The 14,764-nt window shown below is 48.2% G+C and overlaps 1 long non-coding RNA gene across 1 annotated transcript; it reads right to left on the bottom strand.

Annotated features, from left to right (window-relative positions):
* Positions 1–13,311: 13,311 nt before the first annotated feature.
* On the bottom strand, positions 13,312–14,704 carry LOC308463881. Its single transcript, XR_013979770.1, has 2 exons — positions 14,572–14,704; positions 13,312–13,770 (listed from the first exon to the last, which is right to left on the bottom strand). It is a non-coding gene; the product is annotated as an uncharacterized lncRNA (long non-coding RNA).
* Positions 14,705–14,764: the final 60 nt, after the last annotated feature.

The raw sequence follows: 14,764 nt of genomic DNA, 5'->3' as shown, positions 1-14,764 counted from the left end.
CTCCTCCATGAAGTTTAACAGGATGTCCGTTAATTTAAGGATATTGACGTGGTTGGAGCCGGCCCCATACGCGGGAAAGAGAGCCCGGCCATAAGTTTCACTATTGGCTGCTACGTCGGAGAGTTGTGACAAGTCTTTTGCCCTCTTATTGTGCCTCCTTCCGGAGGGTAGATCTTGGGTGACCCGGACTCCAGGCAAGATTAGACCGAGATAACAAGTGCCGCGGGAGTGGGGGCTGGCCCATACATAGCCACGGTGGCCGCAAACCCAGAACAACCCCTGTAGGCACGAGTCTATGCGCCCGGTGAGGAAGGTACGGAAGAAACACTGGGAGACCGGGGAGGGGCTCCAGGAGTCGGGTAAGGTCATAACGCGTTTCCATGCAGACATCAAACTGGGTTGGATAGAGGGGTTGCCTTGGTGCCACAGGGTAATCCTCCCATTTAAAGCAATGTCAATGGTGTACTTACAGGTGCTCTCGCCGATGACCTTGTCGTTCCCGCTGAATTTCCGGCAAAGGTCGCCTGTTGTGGGTCCAGTTAGGTAGATGTACTGGTGGGTCAAATTCACCGCAGTCAGGTTCCAGGATTGCACGTTAGCAGAGAGATGTTGTTGTAGGGTGAGAGGTACTCCCAGAAATGGTATGCCACTGTGGAGGTGTGAGGGGGCATTGGCACAGATCCAGCACTCTTTGGTTGTTGTCTGTTTATCAATTTGAGAGATCAGTTTTACGTAGGTGTTGGAATGCCAAGTGGACAGAAAGTCATTATTTTGAGGGTTTTCGGATATTGACAGTTCCCCCCTTTGTCGAGGTGCGGTACCGGGGGGGTGAAGGGGGTCTTGACGGAGTAGGTAGGTGAGGTTTGTGGTGAGGCCCCCGCACCTTTGGGGTCCGGTAGTGTCCCATTCTGCTGGAGGCATAACGGAGTAATGCCAGCCCTCGAGGTACGCTTTCCCGTCCCAAGCAGAGGCGAGTCCGATGTCCCAGACGCAGCAGTACCTTCGGAGGCAAACTCCTTGTAGGATGGTTTGGCGGGGAGTGGAATCTACTCGTTGGCAGTAAAATCCATGAATTAGGTGGTCTGTGGGGTGATTTCGGTCAGTATAAACTGAGTCACCGCCCCCATTGTCTAGAAGTGTCCAGTTCAGAGTTTGTTCGAGTGTACCATCAGAGAAGAGTACGTAAGATCCATTGAGGCAGTGGGCTCTGTTCCAAGGGCCATCTCTGGTGAGGATGAGTCTGCCAAGTGGGGTGTAGGAGGGCGAGCGAATAAAAAGTTCCCAGTTTTGGTGAGTAGCGAGGGTCGGTAGTATGGAATGTCGAAGGAGAACGCGGGTTTCGGGTAAGCAGAAGTCAAAATCTCCTAGGCGGTCTGGTGTCCCTCTTTTCACCATATCAACGATTCCAAAGTCCAGATATTTGTATTCCATTTGTAATCCAGGGCATGACATGTGCGTGGTTATGGTGTGTTGAGAAAGGGCAGAGGTAATAGAAAGGATGAGGAAGGTGGGTATAGTGGTTGTCATTGTGAATAGCGGGGGTTATTTGGTGGTGGAGGTGTCAAGTCCAGGTGTCGAAATGAGGCGGTGTGAAGCGGAGCTGTCAAACTGCCGAGCTGTCAAATGTGGAGCTGTCAAACTGCCGAGCTGTCAAATGTGGAGCTGTCAAACTGCCGAGCTGTCAAATGTGGAGCTGTCAAACTGCCGAGCTGTCAAATGTGGAGCTGTCAAACTGCCGAGCTGTCAAATGTGGAGCTGTCAAACTGCGTGTGTTTTACGGAGTTTGAGACGAATTGTGGGTTGGTCGTCCTGGTCGGCTGCCGGGATGATTTCGGAGGTCCAATGGGTTGATGAATGTGGTCGGTCCGGTCCGGTCTGTTGGGCCCGATATGTGCCCCGATCTGGTCCGGTCTGTTGGGCTCGATTCGTGCCCCGGTCTGGTCCGGTCTGTTGGGCCCGATATGTGCCCCGATCTGGTCCGGTCTGTTGGGCTCGATTCGTGCCCCGGTCTGGTCCGGTCTGTTGGGCTCGATTCGCGCCCCGGTCTGGTCCGGTCTGTTGGGCTCGATTCGCGCCCCGGTCTGGTCCGGTCTGTTGGTCGTCCTCTGTATCGGTGTCGTTGTCTGCCGGTCGGTCTGGGGTGCAGTATGGTGGGTCGTCAGAGGGAGGTTCAGGTGCTGAAGCGGGTTTGCAGCGGGTGTGATGTAACCAGGCTGTCTTCTCTGCTACCTTAACGGAAGTTGGAGTGGTTAAAAGTACTTGGTAAGGGCCCTCCCAAGTGGGCTGTAGGGGTACCTTATGGTAAGTTTTCGCTAGTATCCAATCGCCTGGTTGGTACGGGTGGATGTTTTCATCTAGAGGAATGTTTTGACCTGAGGCTGCGTATCTGTGAAGAGTAATGAGTTGCTTTTGGAGTTGTATTACGTATTTAGTTAATTCTGACTCGCCCACCTCTAGTTCTGATGTTGGAAACTGGGTGTTATATACTGGGGAAGGTCGTCCGAATAGTAATTCGTAGGGAGATAGTTTGAGATTTCCGCGGGGGCATGCTCTTAAATTATGGAGGACTAATGGAAGGGCATTTACCCATTTGATGCCGGATTCTTTGCAAAGCTTTCCCAGCTGTGATTTAAGCTGCTGGTTCATTCTTTCGACTTGTCCGGAGGAAGGAGGATGGTATGGGGTATGTAATTTCCATTTGATTCCGAGGGCAGTAGCAATTTGTTGGATTATATCTGATGTGAAATGTGAACCCCTGTCGCTGTCTATGTGCCTGGGGACTCCAAAACGAGGTATGATTTCTTGTATCAGAATTTTTGCAACAATGTGCGCAGTTGCCCTGCGAGTAGGGAAACATTCTACCCACCCAGTCAACTGGTCTATGATTACTAAAGCATGTTTGTAGGCTTGGCATGGGGGTAGGTCTATGAAATCTATTTGAAGGCTTTCGAATGGAACAAAAGCCCATGGTCTGGCCCCTGGCGGGCATCTGGCGGTATGTTTTGGGTTAAAACTCTGGCAAGTATGACAATTCTTTACGGCTGCCTTAGCGGCAAGTGTAAGACCTGGGGCATACCAACAGCGTTGCATCGTGTCGATAAGTTTCTCCCTTCCCCAGTGGGTACGTTGATGGAGAACTCTCAAATGTTTAGGTACCCATAGCTTGGGCATTATGAGTCTTTTATCCGGATAATACCAAATGCCATTTTCCAAGTGGGCCCCCTGTTCTTCCCATACTTTAATCTCTTCTGGGGTTGCAGTTTGGTACATCTCAGTAAAATTTATATCGGATAGAACTTGTGGTCCCTGGAACTCATTGTCTGTAGAGAGGGGCTGGAGGGCTGCTTCTTGTGCTGCGCTGTCGGCACTTCGGTTCCCAGTTGAGACCGGGTCCCTGCCTTTCGTATGTGCCTTGCAGTGTACTACTGCAATAGCCTCAGGGAGATGGATGGCGTTCATAAGGCGCTGCACTAGGGATGCGTGTGCGATTTGAGTACCTGCAGCAGTCAGGAACCCTCTCTGCAACCAGATTTGTCCGGTGGCATGCACCAACCCGAAACAATACTTCGAATCTGTGTAGATAGTGATCCTTTTGCCAGCCCCTAGTTCGCAAGCTCTGATCAAAGCGATAAGTTCAGCCGCTTGTGCACTGTATTTTGCATTGACAAGTCGTGCCTCTAGAATGTCACTATGAGTAACTACGGCGTACCCACTTTTCCGTTTCCCTCCCACGACTTTGGAGCTCCCATCAGTGTATAAGATGAGGTCAGGGTTCGTTAAAGGGAGATAATCGAGGTCTTCCCTGGGTTTTTCGAGGTGGCGAACTATTTGAGAGCAGTCATGATGCGGGGTGCCATCGTCGGGGAGGGGCAGAAGGGTCGCGGGATTCAGGGAGTTTACTCTCTTGATGGTGACGTTGGACGGACTGAGGAGAATGGCTTCGTATTTGTTTAGGCGTTGTATCGTGAAGCGTTGGCACCCTTGTAAGCTAAGTAAGGTAGCCACAGCGTGGGGAACGTTCACAGTTAAGTCGTGTCCCAGGACTGTTTCTTGCGCTTTTTCTAAAAGTTGGGCTGCCGCTGCTACAGCTCTCAGGCATCCCACGTTTCCCAGTACTGTAGTGTCAAGTTGAAGGCTGTAATAAGCCACAGGCCTGTTCCTCCCCTGGAACGGTTGGGTAAGGACACCCGAAGCTACTCCCTTGTTCTCATGTACATACAAAGAGAAGGGTAGTCTATAGTCAGGGAGTCCGAGGGTGGGCGAGGATCTTAGTTCTCTTTTAATAGATTCAAAGGCTTCGAGTGCCTCAGCGGACCATTGTAGTTGGTCTGGGGAGTTATCATGTGTCATTGCTGTAAGGGGGCGGGTGAATTCTCCATAGCGGGGGATCCACGCCCGGCAGAATCCGCTCATCCCTATGAATCCTCGGAGCTGCCTTTTTGTCTTAGGTAAGGGTAGTTTTGTTATTGCCTCAATCCGATCCGTAGTTAAAGCGCGGGTGCCCTCTCCCAGTATGTGACCAAGGTACTTGACCTCCTTTTTGCAATATTGTATCTTTTTTGGGGATACCTTATGTCCCTTGTGTGCTAGTATGTTTAGGAGAGCTATGGTGTCATTTTTGCAGGATTCTAGGTCACGCCCACAGAGTAGGATGTCGTCTACGTAGAGCCTCAGGGCAGAACCTCCTGGCAGGGTCACATCTGCTAAATCTTGATGTAGTATGGACGAAAAAATTGCTGGGGACTCTACATACCCTTGGGGTAACCGGGTCCACGTTAGTTGCCCTGTCTGCCAGGTGAAGGCGAAGAGGAATTGGCTTTCGGAATGTACGGGGATGCTGAAGAAGGCAGAGCATAGATCTATGACAGAGTACACCACAGTTCCCTCCGGAATGGTGCTGAGGAGATGGTGGGGGTTGGCAACAACGGCATGCCTCGGAATAACAAAAGAGTTGATGAGTCGAAGATCCTGCACCAAGCGCCATTTAACTGGATTGGTATTAGGTTTCTTGACGGGAAGTAGAGGGGTATTGCAGGGGGAGGCACATAGGACTAGAACTCCCATTCTCAAGAACTCGTTGATCATCGGGGTGAGTCCTTCTATCGCCTCTGGGGGAAGCGGGTATTGTTTAGTGCAAGGGAAGGGCAAATCGTGCCTGTAGTTTACTTTCACCGGGGTTGCAGATTTTAAAAGTCCTACCGAGGTTGATTCGGTTCCCCATAAGGAAGGGGAGACATTGTGTATGAGTTCGGGTGGAAGATCAATGTTGGTATTTTGGGCTTCCTGTAGAACTCCTTGGAAATTAAAGATGGACTCATTCGGCATGTGTAAATAAATACCTTCCTGACCACATTGTATAGTGGCGTTTAATTTGCAGAGCAGATCCCTCCCCAAGAGGTTGACGGGGCTAGAAGTTAGCAGGAAAGTGTGTTTTACGGATAGAGGTCCAACGGAAACATTTGCAGGTTTAGAAAGAGGACAACTCCGAGGAATTCCGTCCAGTCCCATTACAGTTCTGGTCTCTTCCCCGGGGGCTAAATGGCTGTTCGTGAGGGTGGAGTATGTGGCTCCGGTATCCAAAAGGCAATTATAGGATTGCCCATCAATTTGCATAGTGCAGATGGGATCGGAAGAAGACAGTTGTAAAACCGGGCAGAGGAAAGAAAAGGAGGCGGGATCTGCTTCTGATTGTCAATGCGGTTGGTATTCGTCCATCACCATTTCATGGGCTGTATCAATGGTGCGGGTGGCTGTTTTAAAGGGATTCTGAGGATCTGGAGTGGGGTTCCTGGGTCTTGGTTGTGGAGGGGGAGGACCCGCACGATATTGCGTCTGGGTCATGGGTTGAGTGTGTCCATATGGAAAGTTCGATTCCCTGGGTTTCGGGTGTAGGGGTTCCTGATAATCTGGCCTGTAAGTTTTAAAGTCTCTGTAGTCAGGCCTAGGAATTTCTGGTAGGAGGGGGCAAAATCTTCTTATGTGCCCTATTTCCTCGCAATTGTAACAAACGCGCCGGTCTCGAGAGTCGGGTCCCTTTGGTTTGCTTTTGTCTTTGTAAGGGGAAGCCGCTCCTGCATAAGCTAATACTCGCGGAGAGTCGGGTTTCTGATCTTTCCTTCTCCGCTCGTCTCTGGAATTAAAGACTGACTTGGCGATGGAAAGAATTTCGGTTATAGTCTTTCCGTCGTAACCCAGGTGTGAGTTTAGGGCTTTCCTTATATCTGCAGTTGCTTGGTCCTTGAAGAAGCCTTTAACTATGACTTCATGTTGAGGACTCTCCGGGTCTATCCCGCCCCAGGTTTTGATAGCAGAGACTAAGCGGGTGTAATAGTTGGACGGGTGTTCTTCTGGCCCTTGGAGGACGGCTTGGACTTTTGTCCAGTTTACAGTTCGCTGACCAGCAGCTTTGATTCCATCTAAGATGGCCTTTTTGAAAATTTTTAAGCCCCATATGCCATTGTCTGTGTTATAGTCCCAGTCAGGGTCATTAAGTATCGTCTGTGCGGTCAGTGGGGTCATCGAGGCGGGACGATTTGGTTGGTAGCCTTCTCGGGTTAGAGCCTCCCCCGCCTTTGCTAGTATTTCTCTTTTTTCTGCCTCGTTAAAGAGGGCCCCAAGTAACATATGCACATCTGCCCATGTAGGGTTGTGAGTAGAGAAAATGGTGGCCACCTGGCGGTGGCATTTGTCAGGGTCGTCCCTTAAGGAGGGCATCTTATCAGACCAATTCATCAAATCCGAAGTAAGGAAGGGCTGATGAGTAAAAACCATGCGGGGTGGGTCTCCTGCCCTGACTGGGGGTATGGGTAATGCTCGCAGAGGGAAAGCGCCTTCTATTTCTCCGTTCTGCAGATTATCTCTGTTTCTAGTTCTGCTGGAGACGGGTCCCTCTCTTTCTCCGTTTAAAATTTGCCCGTTAAGTAAGGGTCCGAGATCCAAGTCTACTTGGTTTTCCCCTAAGATGGGTGTACTTAAGGATGGGTCGGGCAGTGAGGCATTCGGTATGTTTTGAGAAGGGGCAGCAGCGGGTGGATTTGTAACGCTTCCTGTCGGTCCCGCACCCCCTTCACCAGCTCCTGTTCTGTTCCCTGCCCCGGGTTCTGGCGGTCGGGGAGCCCGTGGTTCGGGGTAATAGAAGGGAACGAGAGTCCTATCCAATTGTTCTTCTTGGGCTCTAATCTCGTCATATGGAGGGGGTCTGGTTGGTTTTAAAACAGCCATCTGACGGGCAATTTGGGCTTGCTGCCGGTGAAATAGTTTTCGGGCTTCAACGAAAACATTTAGGTAGTATAGTTGTCGGGGCTTCTCGTCGGCTAAATAGGACTTAAGTGCTTGCATTCTTATGAGGTTAAAGGAACCATGAGGCGGCCATTGGGAAGGTGGTTCCAGGTGGTGGGTAAGAGCGACCCACGAGATGTTACAGAGATCCCTCAGTTTGGATTTTGAGAGTCCCCTTCTCCCTCTCAACTCCTTCCAGTTGAGGAGGACAAATTGCAGAGGGGTATCGGAGTCCTCTTCAGAGCGGCAAGGCTTCCTCGAAGCCTTGTCGCTAGGAGGAGTCCAGTCAGAGTATTGAGAAGCGTGGGCTCCCATTACTCTATTCTACAAGAACGGGGTTTTGCGGACGATGTGCACTACAGACAAAAAGGACGGACAGACGAGGGGAAAACACAAAGATAAGGGGAGAAGATAAAAAAATAGTGTTCTTTCAGTAATTTAGGTACCTCAGTTTATTCCTACTGAACTTAATCCTGCCTGCTATCAAACCGTAACTAACCTATCATCAATAATTCTCAAACATCAGCCTTGAACTCACGGGTCTCTCTCTCTACCCGATGCACAAACAAAGTCCTCAAATTCTACTGCAGTACTGCCTACACAACTGGTCCTAGTGTGGGGCCCCAATCCGTGAGCCACCCCTTCTACCCTCCACGACAGCCTCCTGCCTAGCCTTTGAGACTAAGTTCGGAACCCCTACTGGACGCTTGCGCAATGCAATGCCAGATCAAGGTCCGAGAAAATGAGAGTTTGGAAAGGAAACAAACGACCTTGCGTTCTCACGTACCCGGGTCATCCCTAACAAAGGTCGCCGGGCAGGAGGGGCGGCTTCGTTTGCATAATTAGACGAGAAAAGAGAGAGAGAGAGTAATGTTTGGATGGACGCCTCTGGACGACTCCGAGAGAGGAACGTCAGAGAAAAAACAATAAAGGGCCACGCTTCCCCGGACTCAATTCCAAGACGGGAAACGGGGGAGAAAAGGACAGATAGATTAAGGCGTACCCGGACGACTCCAAGGGGTAACGCCGGAAAACAGCAAGAGTACCACAATTTCCCCGGACACGCTCCGCGTAAGAAATTGAGGGGAGAGACAGAGAAAGGTTTTTTGACGTTCCTAGACGACTCCGAGGGGTAACGCCAGACAGTAAAGCTCCGCGATTTCCCTGGCCACTTTCCGAAAGGGGAGAATCGGGGTAGAAAAGGACAGAATTTTAAACGTACCCGGGCGACTCCGAGGGGTAACGTCAGAAATGAAAGAAGGAAAGTCTGGCTGTCGTGGGGACACTGCTTCTCCAACCCCCCTCCCAATGTGTTTTACTTCAAACCATACTCACGTTCGAAGATGTCCCCCGCAGATCCCGGGATCCTTTTCTTTTAGCCGGCTTTTACCTCGCCTTTGCTCTCTCTGGTCGGGCTTCTGGTGACGGTTGATTACCGCCCGCAAAGAGGAGGCAAGGAGAGGAAGAAGGATTCCTGGGCTAAGGTTGCCCAGTGGCGCCTGATCCCCTCTATCTCCCCCCTCACCTTCGCAAGAGAACCAAGTGTCCCTTCGTGGTCGCCAATACTGTTACCGGAAAATCCGAGGGCTCCCTTGGACAAATGAAGACACCGACCAGAGCAATTCAGAGCAAAACAGCAGCCAGTAGGCTTGGTCTTTATTTTGAAGAAGACTGTCGCGACAGGGCTCCCACCGTCCACGAGGTGAAGCAAGATGGAAGCCCGGAACAAAGGGAGACCCTAACTTTTATTAGTTGCTAATCCCCTAAGCTACACCCTCAGAATTACATCATATTTACATCATGATTATATTAAAAATAGGAGGAGTCGGGGAGGGGTTGCACAGGTAATCCGAGTGTCCTGACACCTGGCCGGAGCCTCCTTCCCCCTCCCCGCATGAGTCATGTTAAAACAAAGGAGAAAGGCGAAGTTTTCCTGCCCCCTGAGGGGAATCCGGTCACAGTTCCTTTGTGAAAGTCCGTGCGGAATACACTAGAGCAGGCAGTCCATTGTATCCTTGATAGCCTTCTGTCTGAACCCATCACGATGGCTATCAAGGTTGTCACGTCTACCTGGAGGGAGCGCAGGGTACGTGACTGCTCGGTCAAAGGATTATGGCCGCTTGATATCAGGCCACCCCCCTTTGATAGTCTTTGTAATATCCAGCAGAATAAAAGTGGTCCGGTGAAAATCCGAAGTACGGCTGATTTTTAGTGAATTTATAAAGAATATTGTCCTTGAAGTTCAAAGCACTTTCGCCTTCAGGAAGCAGCTTGCTACATTTTGATTAGATCAGTCACGGTCAATTGAACTCGGAAACTTTGTATTGAGAGCTGTCAAAGGCAAGGGAAAAGAGCGCCTGTAGCCTGCAGTACCTGCGTGGCCGCCGCAAGGGGCGCTGTTCGTTAACGCTGATTGGCTGAGGCGGCCGCTGATTGACCCAGAGTTCGGTCGGCCGGTCTACTCTCAATACAGATAGGGCTGTGCGGGGAGCTATAGCGGGAAGCTGTCAGGCTAGCGCTTCCTTATTTACGGAAGGCTTTTAAGGGATGGCCCTCTAAAGGGACATCTCCAGGGTCAGGAAGGGGAGATGCGTGTATGTGTGAGTGTGGTGCTTGTGCAATACACGTGTCAATGAGAGATGGGGGGGGGGGTTTCCGGCGACAGTTATGAGGTGACAGAAAGGCAATCTGCAAATATTTAGAAGCGTTCTTCTTTCGTAGTAGATTTGCATGATCCAGAGCTCTGGCACTAAAAAGAGGTTCCGAGGTTACACTACAATGATCTCTGCCAGTTAGCAGAGCCAGGTCAGGAGCAGCCCAGACCCTGAGACCTAGGGGTGGCCCCTGGTGAGGGCACACAAATGGGCCCTGGAGACGGAAGTTAATTGGGAGAGGGGAGGGCAGGAAGGCAGACTACCCTATGCTATAATTTGCAGCCAGCTCCTGCTGGGCTGAATCTTGAAAGCTACATGCACAGTCTTAGTATTTTTTTTTAAGGTATTAAAGGCACTCTTGTTCATTTCAGTCAATCAATCATTTTATTTGTATGCTACTTTTCCAAAGTTAAAATAATGTTCAAGGCGACTTAAAACATATTAAAAAATTACGCAGCTACAAACATAACAAAAGTAGTCATGAACAATAAACAAAATGTCAAAAAGTACACAATCAAATTCAACATTACCACATAAATCATATGATCCAAAATTAATATACAAAAAATTAAAAGCAACAGCAGCCACACCGCCACACCTGGAGAGTCAAGCCCTCAACCTGCCACCAGGAAGGAGCCAGGGAAACCTGGAGACCTCTTGCCAGTAAATAATCCCTCACGCCTTCTGCATAGTAGGATTTGGGGGAAGCAAACCGATTTTCTTTGCAGCAGCAGCAGCAGAATGCTGTATCTTACTAAGTGTGTTCTTAGTTTAAAGTCAGTTTACTGTCATCTAGTGGTAGAAAAATGTGTTGTGTCTCCTCCCTACAGTTAAAACAGTTCCATATTTGCAATTACTTGAACAGTTGGAAAATCTTGGATAAAATGAAAACAAACAAACAAACAACACTTATTAACCTCCAGAGCAGGGATCAGCAACCTTTTTCAGCCGTGGGCCGGTCCACCGTCCCTCAGACCTTGTGGGGGGCCGGACTATATGGGGGGGGGTGAACGAATTCCTATGCCCCACAAATAAACCAGAGATGCATTTTAAATAAAAGGACACATTCTACTCATGTAAAAACATGCTGATTCCCGGACCATCTGTGGGCTGGATTGAGAAGGCAAATGGGCCTTAGGTTGCCTACCCCTGCTCCAGAGGGAGTTAATGTATCTGGTTTCCAGAACTTTTTTCAGCTGGAACTCACAGGAACTCAGTTCTGGCACCTCTCAGGTGAGCACTGTTGCCATAATAAGAGAACAAGGGAGGTGTTCATGATGAGTTCTGGCACCTCTTTTTCTAGAAAAAGAGCTCTGCTGGTTTCCGTTATGTGGCAATGAAGTTCATCTACCCCATAACTCTTTTTGTTGCATATGGAGTAGAGGCTGCTATTTATTTATGTACAACATTTATATCCTGCTTAGTCTAGATAGAATAAAATATAAATTTTACTAATACTACAGTTATCATCATCATTATTATTTTTAAGCTATACATAATAGCAACATAAACCAACCAACCAATGTATAACTACAGAGCCTATCTATAAACATCCCAAACTGAACACCAACCATGTTTTGAGCAGATACCAGAAAGCAAAGAGAGAGAGATGGTGCCCTCTGTGTCGGGGTGGGGAATTCCACAACTGAAGGGACACATCAGAAAAGGACCTCTCTGGTTATTGCACAAATGGATAGCTCCTGCATGGATTACCTTGTCCCATGTGTGCTTCCTTGGCCACATCAATCCACGGGACTGACACTTGTACAATTGTCACATAATGTTCATCTCACACCTGTAAGGAATCAATCTTGCAGCATGGCAGCAACTACACACTGGAACTCCACCTTCATTGTGTTATTTTTAGTGCCTGCTGAAAACTTTTTTGTTTACTTGTGAAGCTGACCTGTATTTTAATATACATTTTTTTTGCTGGTTTTATGTATATTTTGAATTTCTTAAGGTCAACTTGCAGGTGTTGCTCCTTATGAGGACATGGGTGCAGCTGCAGCCGAGCCCCTTGCCATCCTTCTGGCCACAGGAGTGTAGCTGTCCAGGGCTGGAGCTGGGGTTTTCTCTTCCTGTCCCTGCAGTCAGAGGTGGGGGCTGGCTTAATACAGCAGAAGAGATGCGGGTGGCACTGTGGTCTAAACCACTGAATCTTTTGACCTTGCCAATTGGAAGGTTGGCAGTTCGAATCCCTGCAATGGAGTGAGCTCCTGTTGCTCTGTCCCAGCTTCTGCCAACCTAGCAGTTTGAAAGCATACCAAGTAGATAAATAGGTACTGCCATGGCAGGAAGGTAAACAGCATTCCGTGCGCTCTGGCTTACATTCCCAGCCCCCCTTTTTATTTATAGAAATTTGGAAAATACATAATAATTCAACATTTCAAATTTAATATTCAATCAGCCAACCTAGGACTTCCCCTCCATCCCTCCATGGTTTCCCCAAATTCCAACTTTTACTGCATATTATAATTACTCTTCTTCACAAAAAACCCCCCTCCATGATACTTTCCACTGCTGTTCTTAGTCAAATCCAAGTTGTTTACAGAGTTTTTAAATAATCCACAAACATTTCCAGTCCTCCTTAAAGTCGGTCTCTTTTTTATCTCTATTTTTGCAAGTCAAACTTGCAAATTCTACATATTCTGTCAGTTTCAGCTGCCATTCTTCTTTAGTAATTACTGCCTCTTCATGCCATTTTTGTGCATACAGTATAATGTTTGTGCTGCTGTTGCTGCATAAAAAAATAGATTTATCTGTTTTGTGGGGACATCTGTTCCCGTTATCCGTAATAAAAAGGCTTCTGGTCTTTTTGGGAGGGACACTCCCAGCCCCTGTGACGCTTGGGCCTCCAGTGACAAAGATGAATATAGGAGCACTGCAGACGACGATCTGTTCCTTCAGGGCTTGTGCAAGTGCCATTCGCAACAGGTCATTTAACTCCCAGACCTTGAAAACCTCTATGTCACAGAATCTCCAGAGTATCTGGATTAATGTTCATTTTCTTGGCCCTCATCCAGCTCATTAAAATGACCAGATAGTGGCCCAAGAGCTGCATGGCTTCCCTTGGCTCACATGACAGAGGGATATAGCTTGGCATCACCTTGCTTACTCTAGACTCTAGGACATGCCTTGGTGTGAGAGAGGGTGAGTGGCAACTCCCAGTTATTGGCCACATCCCTGAAGGAGCAATGATGGAAACGTTTAGTCACCCCTGCTCTAGAGCAGTTTCATTAAGATCAACAGGGCTTTTCTGGAACAGATGAGCTGTGGGTTGCAATTGTAAATGGAGCTAAGCATTTAACCTAGCTGTCAAGTGACCTCAACAGCTCACACTTTTGCATGTCAGGTAGAAAACCACAGGCAGCTAGAATGATGTTACCAAGAGGTAGTTTATTTGTCCTGGCCCTTGAACTTCCTTCAACCACCAGTTGTTAGACTCAGGGCACCATCTACAATTGGCAGCTTCCTTTTGATCATCCATGAATAGCACCTTGTAACACCCATGTGCAGATGACTGAGTGAGCATGCAAGTATGCAGTGGTGCACATCTTTTCATGGATGCGCTCAGTGATGTCATTTAGTTCCTCCGCAAGTTAAACATCTTCAAGCTACTTACTCCTAAGTTAGCATGAATAAGACAGATGCAAAAAGAGCTTTCACGTATATTATCTTATTATGGTATTTGTCGCTGTGCTGCCTGGTTCTATGAATGTTCACTTAGGAGTACTTTTCAGTGGGGCCAGTGGGTCTCATCCCATGTAAGGGTACATAGAATTGCCATTTCTCTGCCTTCAGAATGTTCATCTGTGTTGCTTCCTGTCCTGGGCATCTAGGATAAAACAGTAGAAAATTCTAAATAAATGGATAAATCTCATTGCATTGATGTAGCATCATGGCTCTTAATTATTTCATTTTTCCTTCAGTTGACTAGTGAGACTAGCCTGCTTACTAAAGCCTCTTGTAAATGTGGAGCTAGTTTTTGTTTTTTTTATGTGGAGCTAGTTTTAAAAAATAACTTCACTTTGTGTGTTAACAAAGAAGCCTGAGCAGAATAATTTATTGGAAGAGTTCCTGCCCCTCAAAGTCCTGCATTTATCACCAGTTTTAAATTTTCCTATTTTTTCTCTTAAACAGAAGCATCACATCAGTCTAAAAGATGAATTACTGTTTGCACTTAATACTAAGCGCAATGAGTTTATATTTGAAAACCAACTTGTGAGAGCTTAAGTAAACTTCCGAGGAGAGCGCGGGGTGGAATCAGAAACATTATTTTATTAAGAAACAGCCTCTGGCTTCTCTCTCGGTTGGCGGGCGCTGGTGACCTCTGAAAGTGATGTATAAAAGAGCACATGAGTTAGAGATAACAGGCGGAGAGGACCGTTAGGGGCTTCCCAGCGCCGACTATGCGAGAGGATTCGTGCTAAGAAACGCCTAATAGCACCTCCTGGCCTTTGCTTCCCGTTACGGGACCTGCGAGCCAGACTCCTTCTGCGCGTGTTTCTCCAATACCCCCGTAACGTTGCATTCCGCGTCAGTGCTTATTATGTGGCTTGCCAACAAGTCCCAACTCTCCTCAGCTTAATTTTCCTCACACTGTCGCTAGAGATATACGGTACAGTATATCACTAACCTTAAATTAAACTAAATTGAAACGCCCGTTACAAAAATGGCGGAGTCGTGGCCTTCCCTTCGTAGGAGCAGCAACGTTACAAAGTCAGAAAGCCCTGCCCACAAGAAAGATGGAGGCTCCGTCGCTTCCCCTTCCTCGGAGAAGCAACTACTACAGTGCAGTATACGAAACTTCCAACCCCTGCCCGGGACAA

Source organism: Podarcis pityusensis, assembly GCF_964106645.2.
Source record: "Podarcis pityusensis genome assembly, chromosome: 15".
Taxonomy (NCBI): Eukaryota; Metazoa; Chordata; class Lepidosauria; order Squamata; family Lacertidae; genus Podarcis; species Podarcis pityusensis.
The sequence above is the reverse complement of the archived record's forward strand: the minus strand, read 5'-3'. Positions and strand labels throughout refer to the sequence as shown.